The sequence below is a fragment of the Ctenopharyngodon idella genome, chromosome 16 (assembly GCF_019924925.1).
Source record: "Ctenopharyngodon idella isolate HZGC_01 chromosome 16, HZGC01, whole genome shotgun sequence".
NCBI lineage: Eukaryota > Metazoa > Chordata > Actinopteri > Cypriniformes > Xenocyprididae > Ctenopharyngodon > Ctenopharyngodon idella.
The window spans coordinates 7296137-7318700 of NC_067235.1; positions in this window are offsets into that span (position 1 = coordinate 7296137).

Genomic DNA, 22564 nt, shown 5'->3' on the forward strand with positions numbered 1-22564 from the left:
TCAAACTTCCCTGCCATCAGCTCGTCTCCCACTCGCAGCATAGTCGGCTCCTGCTATCATTCACTGATCACACCACGTCTCTGACGGTGAGCCTGCAAATGACATTTTTCAGAATGACTGTACATGTGAGAAGATACCGTGTGGTGGAGCGTCTGACTCATCCTTTACTGTCACGCGTGGACTCTATCCATCTCAGCCATTCACCTCTTCTAGTGCTATTAGCATTTTGTCACTCTGGGTGTTTGAAGGCTGTGTGTTCTTTTAGACACTGTAGAATGTCTTAAAGCTTCTCTATAGCGACAATGCATAAAGATTCAATATAACATGATGCATTCAGATTTTTAGGTTCTCTCAATTAGTCTTAAATTGTCTTAAGTAGTACTGCTTTGTTTTGTCAATTTGAATTTAATAAGTTTGTTCATTAAATGCAAAATGCCTCATCTAAGCAATAAATTCATCAAGGCAACTACAGAATTATTATTATTATTATTATTATTATTATTATTATTATTTATTTATTTATTTATTTATTTATTTATTTATTTAAAAAAAAAATTATTTTTGGTCAGACTAGTTTTCAATAAGTAACATCTATCACTCTGGTAGCCACATGTAGTTTTATAGGACACTTAACATGGGAAGTGAACTATGCAAGTTTCGAATGGATCAATCACCTTAAAGAAAAGATATCTGGGATGTTGTTTTAACCCTCCTATTACCCTAAAATCTAGCAAAAAAAATTCCCCACTGGGGTCAATATGACCCCAGCAATTAAAAACCTCCAGAATATGATTTTATTTACAAAGGTTTATGTGTCAGGTACTTTATGTTTCATTCTCATCTCAAAATGTCTCAAAATTAGGGTTCTCCTTATCTAAGTTCTCATGAAAATTATGTTTCCCTCTCACTGATGACAGTGTTTCTCGCAATACTACAGGTATGGTTATGATAAGTTAGTGCCCTAAAGCAGATGAAAGTTGTTTGTAGAAAATTGCATTTTATAATGACATCAGTATTATCCAAAACAAATATGTGTAAAATGTTTATATTTCTAATATGTTTTATACAGATAAACGAGCCTGGGGTCAAATTGACCCCAAAGATCACCGATGCTACCAAAATGTGTACAGGACACAGAAAACATATCATCATATCAAAATTTATGTTTGCCTAGTTGTCCCCATTAATTGACAAAAAGTAATTAAATATGAAGCAAAAAAAATTATGTCAACCATATGTTTAGAGGCGTTAAACATTGCATGGGGTCAAATAGACCCCAAAGATAATAGGCGGGTTAAATTGTTGTACATAGACTTCAACACTTGACACACAAACCTCAAGAACAGTGATAACCAACCGATGTAAAAGATGAGATATCAAGAACAACAACTGTCACAACCGGCTCAAAGCCGTGACAAATGAATGGAGGACATAGTAAGGTTAGTGAGGTTGCAACCAAAAATATTTATTAACAAATAGAAAAATATATAAACAAGAAATCAACAATCAACCACAATTTCTGTCAGACATAAGATAATGTCTCAGACAGAACCAGATTTAAAGTAATAGCAAAATTGAAATGAATAAGAACCAAAGCCAAACAGAACAACCAGGAGCAAGCATCGACCTCCCACGCAAACAAAGCCTAAGCTTTTATAGAGGAAGAACAGGTGCACATCATTCTCTTGACTAGCCTCCTAGCCACACCCACTGGCTAGCCTCAGCAGGAAGAACGGGAGACCCGTCACATTATTACAAAACAATTACAACAAACCCAACCCAACTGCACAATTTATTCATGCTGGGAACTCACAAACCCTTATTGCTGAATTCTGTTGATCTAACATGTTTTTGTTTTGTTTTTTGTTTTGTTTTGTTTTTTGTTTTTGTTTTTTATAGTTTCAAGTAATTAACATTTGTGTTTGTAAGTCAAAAGGTCACATGAACTGAAAAATATGTTGTTGTTGTTTTTTGTTTTGTTTTTTTGTTTGTTTTTTACAGTGTATGAATCTGAAACATTTTGCTGCAGTTTTGGATTAAGTATATATCCTAGGCACTTTATCTATACCCATACCTCAAAAACAAAATTTCTGTGCAATAATGAGTTTAGGGTCTCTGTCTGAGTGTGTGTCTCAGTCAGGCTCTTTAGTTCAGTCGTACCTACTCAGCCATTTTCAGTGCACTGAATCTTTGTCTCCCTAGAATGCACTGTAAAAACAGTAAGCATCAGATGCTCTTTATAGTCACTTAACTGAAATGGTGTCGTGTTCAAGTCTCTGCGTTTTAGCAATGTCATCAGTAACTCAGTGTGACTAGTGCCTGAAACCACAACATAGAGAACACGGGAGTGTAATGAGTGAGTGATGAATCATGGGACATGTATTGTTTGACACAGAGAACAAGACATGGAGAAAGAAGGAAGATTCCCTCCAGATCTTCTTCTGACCTTTAGAAGTGGATGCATTCATGCAAATTGGAGCATTTCACTTGAAGTGAATGTGTGAGTGGCAGACAGCAGCATGATGAGACATTGACATCAGAGAGATGGCAGTGTCTTGACCACGCTGTGTTCTGTGTCATCTCTGATATTTCATTATCACAGGGCAAGACATGTCTGAACCGACTGCCTGCCACTTAATAGAGAAGCATTCCTTTAGTCCATTCTTCCTTCGCACCATCATATGCCAGTAAAGTTCAATAGTGTCACGTGTTGATGAATGTCAACTGCTGTGGCAGCTCTCTCTCTCTCTCTCTCTCTCTCTCTCTCTCTCACACACACACGCACACACATTTACATTACATTCTATCCCCTAACTCTAAACCTCTAAACCAACCCAAAACAGTTCTGAGTTTTTTACATTTATAAAAAATAAAAAAAAAAATTAAATTAAAATAATTTAGTCTGGTTTATAAGCTGTTTTCCTCATGGGGTCTGAAATTTTGTCCTCACATCAAAAAATAGAAAAAAGAAAGTCAGAAAAAAAGATGATTAATGCTTTTATATAAAATAAGAGAGATTTTACCGAACATGCTCTCAAGTTGACAGTATTTTTATTTTGTTAACTTAGTATTTTTACTTTGTTCGCATGTACATTTATTTATCATATTTATTTATCATATTTACATATCTGTACTTCATAGAATATTTTTATTTTGGAATACTTTTACCTTTATTCACTATACAGGTGCTGGTCATATAATTAGAATATCATCAAAAAGTTGATTTATTTCACTAATTCCATTCAAAAAGTGAAACTTGTATATTATATTCATTCATTACACACAGACTGATATATTTCAAATGTTTATTTCTTTTAATTTTGATGATTATAACTGACAACTAAGGAAAATCCAAAATTCAGTATCTCAGAAAATTAGAATATTGTGAAAAGGTTCAAGATTGAAGACAACTGGTGCCACACTCTAATCAGCTAATTAACTCAAACCACCTGCAAAGGCCTTTAAATGGTCTCTCAGTCTAGTTCTCTAGGCTACACAATCATGGGGAAGACTGCTGACTTGACAGTTGTCCAAAAGACGACCATTGACACCTTGCACAAGGAGGGCAAGACACAAAAGGTCATTGCAAAAGAGGCTGGCTGTTCACAGAGCTCTGTGTCCAAGCACATTAATAGAGAGGCGAAGGGAAGGAAAAGATGTGGTAGAAAAAAGTGTACAAGCAATAGGGATAACCACACCCTGGAGAGGATTGTGAAACAAAACCCATTCAAAAATGTGGGGGAGATTCACAAAGAGTGGACTGCAGCTGGAGTCAGTGCTTCAAGAACCACTACACACAGACGTATGCAAGACATGGGTTTCAGCTGTCGAAATCCTTGTGTCAAGCCACTCTTGAACAACAGACAGCGTCAGAAGCGTCTCGCCTGGGCTAAAGACAAAAAGGACTGGACTGCTGCTGAGTGGTCCAAAGTTATGTTCTCTGATGAAAGTAAATTTTGCATTTCCTTTGGAAATCAGGGTCCCAGAGTCTGGAGGAAGAGAGGAGATGCACACAATCCACGTTGCTTGAGGTCTAGTGTAAAGTTTCCACAGTCAGTGATGGTTTGGGGTGCCATGTCATCTGCTGGTGTTGGTCCACTGTGTTTTCTGAGGTCCAAGGTCAACGCAGCCGTATACCAGGAAGTTTTAGAGCACTTCATGCTTCCTGCTGCTGACCAACTTTATGGAGATGCAGATTTCATTTTCCAACAGGACTTGGCACCTGCACACAGTGCCAAAGCTACCAGTACCTGGTTTAAGGACCATGGTATCCCTGTTCTTAATTGGCCAGCAAACTCGAAGAGGAAGATGTGATATGCCAGACCCAACAATGCAGAAGAGCTGAAGGCCACTATCAGAGCAACCTGGGCTCTTATAACACCTGAGCAGTGCCACAGACTGATCGACTCCATGCCACGCCGCAATTGCTGCAGTAATTTAGGCAAAAGGGGCCCCAACTAAGTATTGAGTGCTGTACATGCTCATACTTTTCATGTTCATACTTTTCAGTTGGCCAAGATTTCTAAAAATCCTTTCTTTGTATTGGTCTTAAGTAATATTCTAATTTTCTGAGATACTGAATTTGGGATTTTCCTTAGTTGTCAGTTATAATCATCAAAATTAAAAGAAATAAACATTTGAAATATATCAGTCTGTGTGTAATGAATGAATATAATATACAAGTTTCACTTTTTGAATGGAATTAGTGAAATAAATCAACTTTTTGATGATATTCTAATTATATGACCAGCACCTGTATTCCAAAGCATAAAAGAAAAGAATGGCCATATATCTCCTATGACAGTTTCACATGATATGTTTGCATGCTCTTTTTCAAAATATTAACACAGTTTGCCCCATGTGACATCTGCTTTTATATTGTATGTCTGCACTATTTGTCACCAATTATTGTTATTTATTTATTTATTTATTTATTTATTTTAGGTACACTCAATTTATTTTATTATTATTATACTGCTCACTTTTTGGATTAATTAAATGCTCTCATTTTGAAAGAACATGTTTCAATCAATTTGAATTTTGCTGCTTGTCCAGCTTACTTAAATATAACAGGTCCTGTTATATTATACATCAAATAGTCCAACAAAATTCTTTTAAGATGTTGTCACAACATCATTTAATCATTTTTTAACTTTGCTTAATCCAGTTGAGTTGAGACTACAAGAATGATTTTAGTTTTGTTAAAGCAGCATTATAGAAACATTTCCACCCATCATGCTTTGCAAATCAATTTATTTAGACATGTTTAAGTTTAAAATAACTCATTTCAGTTAAGTTCATCATGCATAAAGTATTTGAGTATAAGATAATGTTTCCATTATGTGGAACCACTGTCCATAATTGAATTGAGTTTAATGTATCATATTTCACTTGTTTATAGTTGAATTATCATTAAATTAAATTAATGTTATAGTATAACAATGTTTGGTTACACGTTATTTTCATGGTCACTGCTGTGTCATGTCAAACACCTTTTATTCTCTATAACACACCCCCCATACATTATTGCTTAATTATAACAAATGCAAATTGAATGACAAATGAAATTGGCCTCACTTTGTTACTGTATTTATGAGAATATATGACTGAATATAGGCTATATTCTTAGAAATTGTGATTCCATTGTAATGCATTAAGAATAATTTTGTAATTTACATTACATACAGGCTTTGAAGAAAGTGTTACTCAACTTTTGATGGCCCCTTTTCATGTCTCAAGGTCATGTCCATTGTAAAAGAAGAACACCATTCCAATCAAACTCTCTGAGTCACAGGAGCAAAAGTCTTTGTATTTTATTATTTTTTGTATCAATTAGAAGCAGAACTGTAATTGCACAGTCAGTTTGTCTGTAGCTCAGCTGTTTCACCAGAGCTCATCTTCACCATGAGGAAGTCGTGTGGAGGTTTGACCGGGATTGGGGTCATGCGGGTAATGAGCACTGCTGTCTCCCTGTGGCACATTAGAGTGCTGCCGTTCGTTCCCCTGGCGCCCACCTACATGTGCACGCATGTTCTCACTGATGCTGTGGGACCGCGCTGTCTTACCTCCTGGCATCACGCCACGGCATGTACCAGCCTACAGTCTCTGCTTCAGCAGACATTACCTCAACCACCACTGACTGACATGAATGGATAAATGAAGCACAGACAAGAACACAGAGGAAGGAGTTCATGCAGCACTACCACACTGATCACATTTCAACTCTGACCTATTGATGATCGAACATGTGCTGTTTGTTTGTTCAGTCCTGGGGCCTCATTTATAAAATGTTGCACAGAAACCGTCCTAAATTTGATCTTACGATCATTTCTCAGATGTGCGTACATGTGATTCATAGAATGAACGTACACAGAGAAAACGAGCGTACAACCCTCTTTCATATGTGAAATCTATAAATCGCAAATGATCTTGAACTTGTGTGGAGCTGAATGGTTTCAGTTCTCCGCATTGTAAACGACACCTAATTAATGTCATTTACATATAAAAGATCACCAGTCATCATCCAAATCCTTTAATTTAAAAGAGAGCTGCAAGAATAGCTTAGATTTCCAAAAACCTGCAGTAATCTGACAAGGAAAAGTGTGTACGGCTGCTCAGACCCTGACGTGGCGCGAAGCACTTTTCCACGTCAAAGACCATTTTTATAAATTTGAGTGTTGGCGTGGATTTAAGCGTACGCACACTCTAAGATCAAATCTGTGCTTGCGCACGCTTTATAAATGAGGCCCCTGGTGTCATGGGTAAGACGTAATTAACCAAGTTAAGCTGAACTAGTTTGTATGATAGCCCATTTCCACAACGTAAATCTTAATTAAAATTGACTTTTTAAGTCATCATTTTGACTTGACTTAGTATATCATAATTATGATTTACAAAAGCGTGATTTTTTTCTTATGTGGTGGAAATGGGTTTCCATACAGCACATTATTCAAAATAATGATTTCTAGATTTAGTTTTTCAGCAAAATCTACTTAGCTGAAAAGTCTGAAAGGGCACAACGCAAGTCCAAAGTCACAAGCAGTGAACATGAGAGCATAAATATAGTATAAATGCTAACTAATGAAGCATTTGTTTTGATTATAGGCCAACTGTGTTAACCAAATGCTTCGAAAAAGACAGCACTGTATATCTCAGACAGTTTAGTTGCAGTTCAAGGCTTTAGAGTCCTGACACACACACGCAAACACACACACACACACACAGCTGCAAGCACTCATTACATGTATTATGCTAATAAGCTCAGGCTACTGGGGATAAGAATGCATTTGCATTATGTTGATGCCCAGATCCACACTAAATGGCATCCAATCTGTGAATCTGGCTTAATCCAATCTGAATGGGCTGTAATTTCTAGGGATTTAATTTAGACTACTTTCAGTTCGGTTTTTAATCATCAAATAAACATGCAAAGACTAAATATAGTTTGTGGAAGCACAAGATTGTTGGACACACAAACAGAAACGCTGTATAGTTGAGCTTGAAAACAAGAGAAATGATTGCAGTCAAAGCCATTTCACAACAATTTCAGCAAGATGATACTTGATTGCTGAAATATCATGGCTACTTTAGAAGCTTATTTTTACATTAAAGTTATTGAAGTTACTGGAATATGTTTTTTATGTGTTAAACACTGTAGTCCAGCTGCTAAATATGCTGCAACAGACTGATTTTGAATTCCATTAACAAGATTATGTGACTTAAACGAAACCTGACTTGATTAAATTGTTATTTTGAGCGACTGGAAATTGATCGGTTCAGCGGGTGCAGTACTTTCATCAGCCGGCTCCGAACAAGTAATTACTGTGCTTATTGAACAAATTATATTAATTCATTATCCACTATTTTTGACTATCCTGATTCCAGCTATAATCCGAAAAACACAGTTCCTGCTGATGGGAATGTAATTTCTCAACATATGGTGCACTCCCATGCAAGCCAGCATATGGTGAACTTAGTTCAATTTTTACACAAATTTTACACAAAATGCCTGTCCATCTGTTGGATTTCAGTAACACAGCAGTACTATGTTTATAAAACCATACAGGTTGAGAGAGAGAACGTCCATTGACCTCAGAGGAACCTCAGGAAAGACAATTTCATCATGAGAGATAAAAGTACGTAAAATGTTAAGACGTTTAGCTACAGTCAGTTTGTACTTGAACAGTTTCTGTAGAGAGTCACATTTAGTAAGGGACTGTAGCAGCAGTTGTTGATCAAATGCCCTGGAGGTCAGACAGTTAAATGACGTACAATAGGGGTTATGCGCAATCTAACTTCCGTTTTCTGTAAAACAGATTAGATCGCTTCTGGTTTAGGTCTTTTGTATGTGCTTCATGAAAAATTGAGCCAAGATGAGCATAACTGATGTCCCCCGCATATGCAGATTGATATTTAAAAGCTTTTTTCATTTTTCTTCTTCACACTAACATTTAGATATGTAATAGAATAAAACACCTGTAACAATGTGAACTAGGTAGTTTTGCTGATTACCTTAAAAGTCCATAGATATGCCGTCAGTTCATACTGCTGTTAACACTTTCTCTGACAAACGGATGCAATGAGCCCAGTTTTCCAGTTTGGTCATGTGACTGTTCGTATGTGCTGGCTGTAAAAAAAAAAAAAAAAAAAACAATGTCAGCATTCATACTGAGCACTTTATATTTTATTCATGCATACATGCCTCTCCAGATAAAAATAAATAAATAAATAAATAAATAAACTAATAAAATCACAGTGGACAAATAAACATTGATTTAGCAGTTTGTAAACAAGTACTTGAAACAGTTACAGAATTTCTCACTATGTAACACATGTACCAGGGGCGTTTCCTCCAAGGAGGCAAGGGGGGCAGTGCCTCCACAAAAAAAAAAAAAAAAAACTGGATGAAAAAATAATCGATATTACAATAATAACACAATGCAAATGTTACAAAATTTGACATTAAAAAGTGTAAAAGTCACTCATTTTTCTAAAGAAACACTGTCAAACAGCGACACCCGCAGGTGAAGTTACAGCAGGAGTCCGCGTCTCTTGTGCCTCCCTTTTGCTCATAGAAATAAAGCAGAGCCCGTATAGCGTGCGGTGGGTTTAGTGGGGGTAATAGAGTACCTCAGAGATGACGTGTTTTTGTATGCAAAACCCAGAAGCGAGTTAGCATTTTAGGACTTCCGGTTCCATCGCCCTAAAGTCTGTGGGTTTTTTTGAATCGGTTTTTGCTAAATCGCCTGAAATAAGGTCTGTGGTTAACAAAGCCTCTAAATATTTTAACGTTTTGAGCTATGACATAAAACACACCAGTTATAACCCACTTGTAATTTTTTTTAACCTTTATTGTGTCTTAAAAACAGCGGTTGCTAACAAGTTGCTAAAAGGGACTACTTCCTTTGGCGGGGACTTTAGACGTCATCATGACAAACAGGACATTTGGACAGCATTTCTCATGAAAAAGTGGATAAGTATTCATACACAGCGCAGATTATAATCAGCGAGCATGTTTTTAAGTAAAGATGTTTTTTAAATAAAGTTTGAGGAAGCTTGGTGGTGGTAACGTTGATCCGTGACCATGGTATGCTGTAGTCCGTTTATGTTAGCTTTTTGATATCTGACGACTTTATTTAGGCTTCAAAATGTATAAATGTTGTGTTAACTTGTGAAGATTATCTTGACAGACAAAACGTGTAAGTGTCATAACCCTTTGTTAAACACAGAGCTTATTTTTTGCGATTTTCCAAAAGTCTATGGGAAAAATGCATAGGCTTTTGATCGAGGAAATCCGTGCGCCGCTAACTTCCAGGTTGGCCTACAAAAACACGTCATCTCTGAGGTACTCTATTGATTAAATCATCTACCCTGTTAAATCAATAATTTCAAGATACTCTATTATTGATGATTAATGCTCCTTTTGTAAAAATGAGAAAGAGGTGTTAACACATTTGTTTTTTGATTGTAAAATTGCCCAACATTTTTGGAAGGAAATGGCAGAATTTATTTTTAATCTAGTAAAGGATACTGTTTTTCTTTAAAGGATATTATTGTGTACTATGAAAACAATTTTAACAAAGGTCTTGAATACAAAATTTTATATACATAAACAAAAATGCTTAAATTCATCCCCAATATTTAATGTATTTTTAGTGGAATTTGATTGTTTTATATCTTCTCTGAAATTGTTAAAAAACAAAAAGTCATTAACATGTTTAAAATATTATGATATTATTTTCAGATCCCCTGTTACTAATTAATGTCACACTTTGTATTGCACTGCCTTATGCTATGCTCTGTTTGTGAATTGTTCAATTTTCATTAAAAAAAAAAAAAGACGCCTGATACATACGTCGTCTCCATGTACGTCGCCTTATAGTTTGCATTGATTAGATGTATTTATTATAGGCTATTGCTTTTACTGTAATTAGCTAACTTATTTCCTAACAAGTGGCAATAGTGCTTAATAATTATAAGTTTATTTCATGTTTGATATATATTAGTAGTCAATATTTGAAGTGGATCAAAACCTTTTATCAAAGTTGTCCCTAAAGCCTTCTTCTTAGGACAACTAAGTTCTTAGGACAACTTTGATGAACTTACTTTGATCCACTTCAAATGTTGACTATTAAAATATATGTATGTATGTGTGTGTGTGTGTGTGTATATACATATATATATATATATATATATATATATGCTGTATTAGTGTTGAAGTGAAGTACAACAAATTAAACATGTTTTGAACATTAAAGGCATTCTTTTTTACTTGGACAATTATTCTTCCTTGTTTTCTCGTGATCTCACCTTAATTTTCTTTAGGCCTAAGTCATTCAACATTTTATTCTGATGTTTTATTCTCAAGTTATTCTGAGCAAACATGCTTAGTTTCATGTATATAGTTTATCTATTAGGCAAATAAGAGGTTACAAAAAGTATTAGTCAAAATGATAGTTTCTTTATTTTTTGTTTTTTTACAACAAAGGAATACTAACATGGTAACTTCTGACAAAAAAAGAGGTGCAGTTATAATAGATGTATGCATTTCTGATGCTCAGGAGGAGAACAGCAAGTTCTAATACAGGGTTTGGTCCTCAAGGTCCACTTTCTGCAGAGTTTAGCTCCAACCCTAATCAGTTGAGAACCCCTAGTTTAGAATTTGATGTTCTCCTCTTGAGCATCAGAAATTCATACATCTATTATAATTGTATTTTTGGTATTATAACCCCTGCTCTAACGTTGCCCACTAGAGGGAGCCATAGGATAAGGAATCATTTAAGCCTAACGTTATTAATTTGGTTTCTATCCTTTTGAATGGAAATAAATGCATTGATTGATCTAATTCATTTGTGTAACTATTGTGTACTGACAGTATAGTTTTATATAATTAATTTACTTATGAATTTGTGAAATACTAATCGCTAATATTTGATGGTGGAAAAATATGTACATCATTTGTGGTTCAGCTGCAGGTCGGGAAGCAGGCTAGAGCAGACTGCGGGTGAAATATCCAAGGCTATTTTTTAAATGTCAAAATAATATTTCATGTTTAGAATATTTTATTTACATAATTTCTGCATTTTAATGACTGTTGTTGCTAGCTGCTAAGGCGGCTATATGAGATGTTATCTTACCTGTGAATTTATCCTTATTTTTGTAATTTTTTTAAAGTTTATTTTTATTTATTTATTAATTGATTTCTTTTTAATTTCGTAATGTTTTATTTAACAGGCAGTATTTCAATAAATCTGAGAGAAGGCTATTGCTTTGAAAATAACAATAAAATCAAATCAGTGGTGTGTTTGGAGAGTTTTGACTGAAATTAGAAATCCTAAGTAATCAATTAATTAGTCTATACCTTTTATTAATAGCATTGTTAATATGTTGTGGGAAGTGGTCTATAATCTTTTAAGTTCATCGTCATTATTGAATCATTAGAAGTCTTGTCAGAATAGTAGCTCCATGAAAAATATTAAGAATAAAATTCAGAGTACATGTTCATATTGTGATCCAATGTGTAGCACCTGCATACTCCAACGCAATACTTAAGCTACTAGGTTCTGGAGTGGGGGGAGAAATATAAAATTAGACTAAAGACCAGATCTTAGATAGCCTACAAAAATCCGGCACTTTACCACAAGAAAAACAACAATACACAGAACAGTTATTCAGGTGAAGTAAAATTTTGCAAATGACAAAAGGAAAGTAATAAAAGTAAAGTCTTCTTTCCTATTTCTTTTTAATTAGAGAAATTTAAGAAATAAGTAGTGTAGTGTATGGATCCACTTGAGTTTGATAGTCTATTATGAGTCACTCTGTTTTCCTAAACCTAAGACATCAAAAGTAAAAGCTCAGAATGACACATTCCAGAATATAATTTTACAGATTATAATTACTGAATTTATGTGTTCAGCTTTAAAGTCGTTGTTAATAATTGTGAAAATGAAATAAAAATGCAACTCTGATGGTGTATAATTTGCACATAGTCCTTAATCTCCAGGAGAAAGTGTTTTTTTTTTTTTTTTTTTTTTTGTGAACAGTAGGAGATGACATTAATGACACACAACTTTGTATACAATACACAATATGTAGCAAGAAGAATATATTCAATATCATCAGAACACACTGGAAAGTAAAAGCAAAAAAGTTAACAATGAGTGATAAGAAAGATAACAAAGGAAAAATAAGAAAAGCTAGAAAAAACACGAGGGTAAGATATTAATTTATTGTGGCGTCGACGTACTTCTCAGACGTTAGTGTCACGTGTCTGTGGTGTGACGTACTCAACAACATTGGTGTCACGCATCTGTGGTGGCAACGTACCCCTTCTCTCATGCAAAAGTACACGACTGTCTCCTTCGGTAGGTTATCCGTGGCACGATTTGCTTGCCATAGTCGTTAAACGATACTGATGGTGAACAGGTAGAGCTCGGCTCATGTAGTTTGGCATATTTGCAGCGAAGAAAGAAATTTACACTTTACCATTGTAATGAAAACAGTGTAATAACGCAAGCTGATGGTTAAATGATTACTATAAGCACTGGTTTTGGTATTTATTTTTTTATTATTATCGTAGTTTTTATGTTTTAACAGTTTTCTTCTTTTAAATAAAATGACTTCAGTACGTTTGAGTCAAGGCATGCAGTTCTCTAAAAACTGTAAAACAAACAAAGAAATGTGACAGTATTGTTTAGATCTCATTTGCGTCACGTCAGCAAAATAGCATTCCAGTTCAGGCTGTGAAGGGGCATGTAATTGGTGTGATCTACTGAACGAACATGCCTTTCACTAACCTTTAGCCATAAAAGTGTAACGGCTAATGCTAACGCTTCGCCTCTGGCAGGGAAGGAGACCAGAGGCCGTTTTTTTGAATGGATGTTAATGGATGAGAGACTTCACTATGCTGATTAAACAGCTTTTGTGGGGAAATAGCTAATCATTTAATTAATCGACAGCCTGTTCACTAATCTTCAGCATGTTTTACACTAAACAATACTTTCGTTGGGAACTATATGTAGATTTTAGCTTGATAAAAATGTATTTTTTTAAGAGAAGACAGACTAGGGAATGTTGCGACAGGTAGGACTCATTTATGGCATTACCAACAGCAAATGTGCCGCATTACTGTTTAACAGATAGAACAATAGATGTTGTGTAAAAGCCACTGGAAGGCAAGCCTGCAACCTTTAGCCAAAAAAGTGTAACGGCTAATGCTAAGGCTCCGGCTGTAGCGGTACACAGGGAAGGGGTTTTGAACCAGTTTTGAACGGCGGGCACTGATGTCACTGCCATTACACGATAGGCTGAGAGATGCCGCACGTGATTAAGTTAGCCGTTACACTTTCTCCAATGGAAAGAGATACAGACCCTCTTATCTCCCTATAATAATACAATCTCTGATTGTATATTATAGGGAGATGAGAGGGTCTGTATTTCTTACCATTGGAGAAAGCGTAACGGCTAACTTAATCACGTGCGGCACCTCTCAGCCTATCGTGTAATGGCAGTGACGTCAGTCGCAACATTCCCTAGTCTGCCTTCTCTTTAAAAAAAAATACATTTTTATCAAGCTAAAATCTACATATAGTTCAACGAAAGTATTGTTTAGTGTAAAACATGCTGAAGATTAGCAAACAGGCTGTTGATTAATTAAATGATTAGCTATTTCTCCAGAAAAGCTGTTTAATCAGCATAGTGAAGCCTCTCATCCATTGACATCCATTCAAAAAACAGCCTCTGGTCTCCTTCCCTGCGTACCGCCAGAGACGGAGCGTTGGCATTAGCCGTTACGCTTTTTTGGCTAAAGGTTGCAGGCTTGCCTTCCAGTGGCTTTGTATACAATCTCTGGTTGCACCCTCGAGAACATTTACAACATGGTTTACGGCACTGATATTGAACGCTCATTGGTTCTCACCTGCTTCGTCACAGATTGCGACATACCGTGTTTCAGTGGATTCATGTTTGAAATGAGCGCGCGCCTTCACGGAGAGAAGCCGGATTCATATTTTCATGGATTAATAAATTAAGTTCTGCTCTGTACACCATAAAAAACTATTACCGCCAGAAAGGACTGCGACTGCAACTCATCATCATTTGAACTACTTTTAGTACCACTTTTGACATTTTCGCAATAAATAAATGATTGTGATTACGCTTGTTTGTCTGTTATTCTTTTATTTATAACAGTATAGTTTTAAGAAATGGTTATAGGTAGGTTTAGGGGTAGGATTAGTGGCTTAAAATATTTTAATGTTATATTTTTACTAAAATTGTTATTTTTCTACACATTTCTGTCCATTATGTTTTATTCTTTTAACATTCTGTATAAAATGGGTATGTTTATGTTTGGGATGGGGTTTAGGGTTCTTACATTTATCTACAAAATGATAAAAAAGAAATTATACATATATCTTTATGACATGAAAGATTCGTAAATATTTTACGTTTTTCTGCTGAAAAACCGTAAGTATTTCTACGTTTCAGTGCTATAATACGTCAATATTGTATGTTTCAGCACATTTCTAAACGTACAAAAATGTACGTTTTGTGTCTTTGAAAATTAACTTATTAACAATGAGACCAGACTGGATGATGGGAGGATGAGTTCACTGTACATCAGAGGTGTCAAATTCAGTTCATGGAGGGCCAATGTCCTGCAGAGCTTAGCTCCAACCTAAATAAACACACCTGAACAAGCTAATTAAGGTCTTCAGGATTACTAGAAACTTCCAGGCAGGTGTTTTGGAGCTGGTTGAAGCTACACTCTTAGTTTGACATGTGCCATACATTAACAACTGTATGAGAGCAGCATGAGCATCCCTAAATAGTTGTCATTTGAAATTTGTTACTTGAAATGTAATTTAAAAACTAGTCCAATCAACATTACATAGATCATTCATATGATCTCATGGAGTATTTGACCTGTCATTCAGCTTCTGTTGTAAACACTCAGCTGAAATGCAAAAGAATTGGCACACTGCTCTTTCTGCTCCCAAAGAAGCTTAATAAATTTCAATGTTTTGATAATACAGCAGTGACTGAATGATTTTGAGATCCGTCTTTTCAGACTGAGGACAACTGAGGGACTCAAACACAACTTTTAAAAAAGGTTCAAACATTCACTGATGCTCCAGAAAAAAAAACATGATGCATTAATAGATGGGGGGTGAAAACATTTGGAATTTGAAGATCATGGTAAATTGTATTTAATTTGTCTTCCGGGAAACATGCAAGTATTTTCTGTTGCTTCTGAAGGGCAGTACTAAATGAAAAAAAATAAATGATATTCAAGCGAAATAAGAAAAATTTGGACCTGTTCAAAAGTTTTCACCCCCCGACTCTTAATGCATTGTGTTTCCTTCTGAAGCATCAGTGAATGTTTGAACCTTTTTTAATAGTTGTGTTTGAGTCCCTCAGTTGTCCTCCATGTGAAAAGATGGATCTCAAAATCATTTAGTCACTGCTGGAAAGGGTTCAAATATGCAAAAGATGGTGGAAAACTGAAGAATTTTTGGGACCTGGAGATTTTTTCTGAAGAACAGAGCTCAGTTTAACTGTTCAGAACAAACAAGGGACTCATGAACAACCGTCACACAACAACAACAAAAAAAAAACAGTCGTAGATCATTCAGGTAACCACACACAGTATTAAGAATCAATGGTTCACAAACTTTTGAACTGGGTCATTTTAATAAATGCAGCTATTTATTTATTTATTTATTTTTTGTCTTATGGATTATATGTAAACATCTTATATGTAAAATATCTTTCTCAGGACAGTACTAAATAAAAAATAACATGCATTTTGTATGATCTCTCTTACTTTGTTAAAATTTTGAACATTTTCACAGATTCTGCAAGTGGTTCACATACTTTTTCTTGCAACTGTGTGTGTATATATATATATATATTATATTTATATATATATCTCCTCAAACCATTCCTGAACCATTTTTGCTTTGTGGTAGGGCACATTATCCTGCTGAAAGAGGCCACAGGGAATACTGTTTCCATGAAAGGGTGTACATGGTCAGCAACAATGCTTAGGCAGGTGATACATGTCAAAGTAACATCCACATGGATGGCAGGACCCAAGGTTTTCCAGCAGAACATTGCCCAAAGCATCACACTGCCTCTGCCGGCTTGCTTTCTTCCCATAGTGCATCCTGGTGCCATTTGTTCCCCAGGTAAGCGACGCACACGCACCAGGCCATCCACGTGATGTAAAACAAAACGTGATTCATCAGACCAGGCTATCTTCTTCCACTGCTCCGTGGTCCAGTTCTGATGCTCACTGTTGGAGCTTTTGGCTGTGGACAGGGGTCAGCATGGGCACCCTGACTGGTCTGCGGCTATGCAGCCCCATACGCAAACAAACTGCGATGCACTGTGTATTCTGACACCTTTCTATCAGAACCAGCATAAACTTCTTGAGCAATTTGAGCTACAGTAGCTTGTCTGTTGGATCGGATCACAAACTAACGCTCCCCACGTGCATCAGTGAGCCTTGGCCGCCCATGACCTTGTCGCCGGTACACCACTGTTCCTTCCTTGGACCCCTTTTGAAAGATACTGACCATTACAGACTGGGAACATCCCACAAGAGCTGCAGTTTTGGAGATGCTCTGACCCAATTGTCTAGCCATCACAATTTGGCCCTTGTCAAACTCGCTCAAATCCTTACACTTTCCCATTTTTCCTGCTTCTAACACATCAACTTTGAGGACAAAATGTTCACTTGCTGCCTAATATATCCCACCCACTAACAGGTGCTGTGATGAAGAGATAATCAGTGATAATCACTTCACCTCTCAGTGGTTATAATGTTATGCCTTATCGGTATATATATATTGTCATGTTCACCATCATTTGTGTCATTACCCTCATTAGTTCTATATATAAATATATTAATAATAAGACAACAGCCTTCAGCTCTCTAACAGTCAAACACAAACTTCTAAAACTCTAAAGCACATCAAACAAACATGTCATGTGTCGCCTTCTCGGGTTGAGCACTCTGAATTTGGGACTTCATGCATAGGGATGAACATAAAAGTAAATGTTCTTGCAGAGAAACAGCTTTGTTAGAAGTATGAGGGAGCTTCAACCCAACAGCAAATAAAACCTCTTAGGCCATAACACACGTTTCTGAGGTTTGACTGGAGATTCACACACACAAACGCTGGGGAGGAGAAGCAGAGGATCTGGGCTAATGGGGGATGATGGAGTCTGTCGTGTGTTGAGGGATTGGTCTCCTCCCACCCCGGTGGCCACGGTGCCAGCCGATCTGAAAGGTCTTGCACATAAACGGGATTAATGCAGAACCCCATCGGCAATCATTACGCATTCTCTTTAAAGCATGCACCACAACTCCAAACAAGCATTTGGCCTGCCGTTTGTAAATTATTCAAAGCAGAAAATTGAAAGTAAAATCGCAAAGGGAGTGGATTTAGGGAGAAGAGGAGGAGGGGAGATCGACAGAAATAGATAAACTGGGGGAAAAGAGTTTCATGAAAGGACTGTCTCAAAGCAGACGGGAAGAAATCTAATTGGTTTCATGTCTGTCTGTCTGTCTGTCTGTCTGTCTGTCTGTCTGTCTGTCTGTCTGTGTGTGTGTGTGTGTGTGTGTGTGTGTGTGTGTGTGTGTGTGTGTGTGTGTGTGTGTGTGTGTGTGTGTGTGTGTGTGTGTGTGTGTGTGTCGGGGCGGGGCAGGGGGGTTTAACACCTCCAATAGTAAGACATCCAGCCTTGTCGAGTTGTAATAACTGTTTACTGCATGCTGGGTGCAATTAACCAGAGCTTTCAGACACTTACTATGCATTTCTATATTTGCACACCAACAATGATATATAGTCTGAGATCACATTGGATATCTAATTTAAAATTGAAAATAAACTATGATTATTTCAAACATTTTTAAACAGAAACTTTATGAAGTATAATGAATATGGTTTCAGATTGTGCGAGCAATTAAATTCAACCCGTGTCCAAAGACACCACAGTCTTAAGCCCAAAGTAGGGGTGAGCAGGGCACAAACTAACACAGGGTTAGTTATAACACACATGGTTTAAATACTTCCACACATGCTAGCATGAAGAAACTTAGTGTATTTAATAGTTGCCACATCAACAGTATATAGAGAAAAAATTGGGCAAAAATTCAGAAAACTGGGAGATATTTAACCATAGCAAAAGTAAATTTCTTAAGTTAATTTTTCATCTATATTTTTTGTGTTTATTTAAAATTTGACAAATCTGTTATTATTTTAATCTCCAATCTGTTATTTAGCAGTTTAGTTCTTTAATGCTTCGCTAACTAGCAGAAGATACTAACCAGGTTTAAAGTTCATTTGCGCAGATAGGGTACGTTAACACTGCATTACAATGTGCCCCACTATTAGAATTGCTATTCTATACAGTTATTGACAAAATATTTTAGTTTGTCATGTATATGTTTTTTTGTTTGTTTTTTTTGTTTGTTTGTTTGTTTATTAGATCGGATCAAGCTGTCATGTGGTCATTACAACGTGCCCCTCACATGTTACAGTGTACCCCACCTATGGGGCATGTTGTCACATTTCACTTTCATTCTTTCTGGGTAAATACATTTAAAAGTATACACTGTATTAATGAAAGAAAGCCACATATTTGTACCAGACATTTGTGAATTAATGTGGAAAAAAGAAATACTCTGAACCCCAAGTAGATTTACACAAACTGAGAAAGTCAAAAAGCGTTAAGTTGTGCCCCGCTTTCCCCTATACTTCGGCCATCCGCCTCTGCGCACCATCCGCATGACGTAATTTTCATTATCAGGAGGGTACACGGACATCCGCACACCCCGTCCGCTTGCAGACCAATTTTTGAGACCGCACAGACAGTCCGCGTACAACAGCACATGTGCGAGTGAAACAAAATCCACTAGAACAGGTCTTTCTGCCAAAGAAGTATACTTTGAAAGGCTCATTTGCTCAACTGTGCACGAGGCAATGCAGAACGCGGAAAATGAAGTGTACCCGGGCCTTTAAACCCGAACGCACAGCCTTGCAAAGTATACTTCGCTTGACGGGTACACAGGTGTTCGATGTATGCACAGTTTTGAGCAATCTCTCACCATGAGTTACAACCCATGTAAACATATTTGTATTCTTTCATGCTAGAGTTGTACAAATGAGAGTACTTTCTAACGTCTTCGCACAATCTGTTGTCTATGTAGACCTCCATTGTCACTGTAGCTTGCATGTGCTCTGGTCTGTTCTGTTTATGCATGTTTTCTTAGACTACCTTTTGAATCGACGGCCACAGGGCTCGGTTGCCGTGCACCTTGTGGATAAGCTAATTTCTGCAAAAAAAATAAATGCGAATGTGCGACTTGCGCATACAAAGTACGCGTGGTTACAAAAATCCAGCAGTGCGCTTACTCTTCTGATGACGAAATTCGTGTCACGCGCACTGTACGCGGACCCTCGCGTAAGCGTAAAAAGTGAAGTATACTTTGGGCTTTAGAAGAAATGGTTAGAACCTTAAAGGGTTCTGTAAGGTGCTTCATATGTAGAACCTTTTAGGGGTTCCCATGGGATCATTTTATGGATTTAGTTTTAAATCATTAAATTTAATTTAGTTTTTTATTATTTTGATTAAATTTTATGAATTAAAAAGCTTGTATGCATACTTTATCATTAGAAAAAATGTAAATAACCTGTTAAACATGAAAGTATTATGCAATCATTTAAGACATTTCTCCTTATACAGAACCTTTTTGCCATAAAACATTCTTTAAAATTGAGTCAAGAACCCTGGGATTCTACATATAATATGGACAAAATAGTCCATTTTATTATCCATTTTTGTCCATTTAATCATGTCTTTGGTGCATTTATAGACAAATGATGTGAAATATGTTTCAACTCAAATATTCTTTGTGCAGCAATACATGATTCGAAATTCAATGTTAGTTGACACATGCATGGATCCTCAGCAGAAGTGTCTCAAAACATGAGGGTGTTTGTGTTTCATCACAGAAACATTAACAGATGCTTCACAAATAACACATCCTTCATTTCTCTCCAATTAAGCAGAGGCAAATTACACCTTAATTAAATAATCTACTTTTCATATATTTCACATGCGTGTCCTCAGGTAGACCTAACATAGACTGAAGATAAATTTGGACAGTATAATTGTTCTGCTTTTTAAAACTGATCATGACTATTTTCAACCAAGATATAAAGGAGAGACTGTAAAAAACAGAAGTCTTCAGCAGTGGCCCATTTTACACCTTCATCCAGAGAACAAAAGCTGCTCGAGCCATGACAAGAGCCTCTACAGCAATATGCTTTGATGAAATATAGTTCAAGGATAGATGCTGTGTTTTTACTCACACCATGTCTTTGTCATTTATTAGTAATGGAACATAGGGAGCTTCATAAATAACCGAGCATTCTGTCCATTCTTCAGCACTGAAGTATTACGCTCACACTGAGTAATAAATGTTATTACCCAGGTGTACACTACGATAGAGGTGTGCAGCGCGTGTGTGGAATGCTGTACTTTCATGGTTTCTTGGTTCATGGTGAACCAGTGTTCCTTGAGCTGTAATGCCTTAAGCAGAAAGCAATCCTGCGTATTACGACAAAGCCAAATAATACGCCTCCGGTAAATCTCTATCAGTAAGAAACAGGTGTTTGTAAATGAGAAAACTGTCAATCTACAGCATTAAACAGAGGCGGTGCAGAGCAGTCAGCAGTCCTCGGAGACACCTAGAAAAAACAGCTAAACTCTACAGAGGCTTATTTTACCTGCTCTCTAAAGATCATTTCAAAGCATCTTTAGGCATTAATGGAACAGCTCAGCCCAAAACAGACATTTTGCCTTTATTCCATTGTTATTTTCCATGAAATGTAGGACAGTTGATGGTGACTTAGCTTCTGAAAAAGAATCAAAACAAACAAACAAAAACCACCATAATCATAATCTTTGTAGACTGACATTTGATTCAATTATTTGTTTGCAATTAGAATAAAAAAAATAAAAAAAAATGGAGCATGCTGTGTGCAAAAAGAGCTGCAAAAATGTTCTTCCAAATTTCTCCTTTTGTACACCACAGAAAAAACAACTAAAACAAATCATGACAGCATACGTGTTTGGAACAACTTGAGGGTAAATAATGACTGAATTTATATTGATACATGAGCTGACCCTTTAATGTGACTATAGTCAAACAAATGCTGTTTGATACAAAAAAGAAACATTGCAGGTCATCGTCTGCTGCTCTTTGCTTTAAAAATCAATAGATTCATTAATCACCAAAACACACAGTCACTTCACAAAAGATAATCCATTCAGCAAAATCAAATACAGCAGCCACTGCCAATATCACAACTGCCCACGGTCACCGCAGCCTCGCTCCTGCCGTCATCTGTGAAGCCAGCTTATTTATTACCACATAACAATGTGCTATATGTGCAGTATGCAAATCGACTTGAAATAATTAAACCGTTTTAAGCACATGCAAACGGCTGGATGTGTGGTGGGCTTCATTAGCGGAGGGGAGTGTGTAAGTAATGTGTCGAGCGGGAATAACTGCTGCCTGAGATAGAAAAAGAGAGAAATAAATGGAGACAGGATGAGAGTGGGCATATGATACGCCTGAGAACAAAGACAGAGTTATAAAAGACAAAATGGCCCTGACATTACAGCATTTTGCCTCTTTCCCCCTTCAGATTGCCTGGCATTCATCTCGGCGCTAATTCTCCTGACTAGTCCTGTCACAAACAACCAAGATATATCCAGCTCTGCAGCCACTGTAAAGCAATTATATAAGCTCCTCCAACAGCGAGGCCCTTGATCGGAGCTCATTAAACACAACGGTACGCCGCTGCCTGCGTACAGTTCAGGCCACTGTCTAGTTAGAAAGACTTTTATAATTATGCCGACTGACGCTATTTTCCCACTGGTGTCTGCACCAATGAAGGTTATGGCAATTAACAACCTCACACACTGCCTGGCTTACAAGAACCACACAGGAGAAGGAGGGCGAACTGATGGCTTTTTATGACTGTTT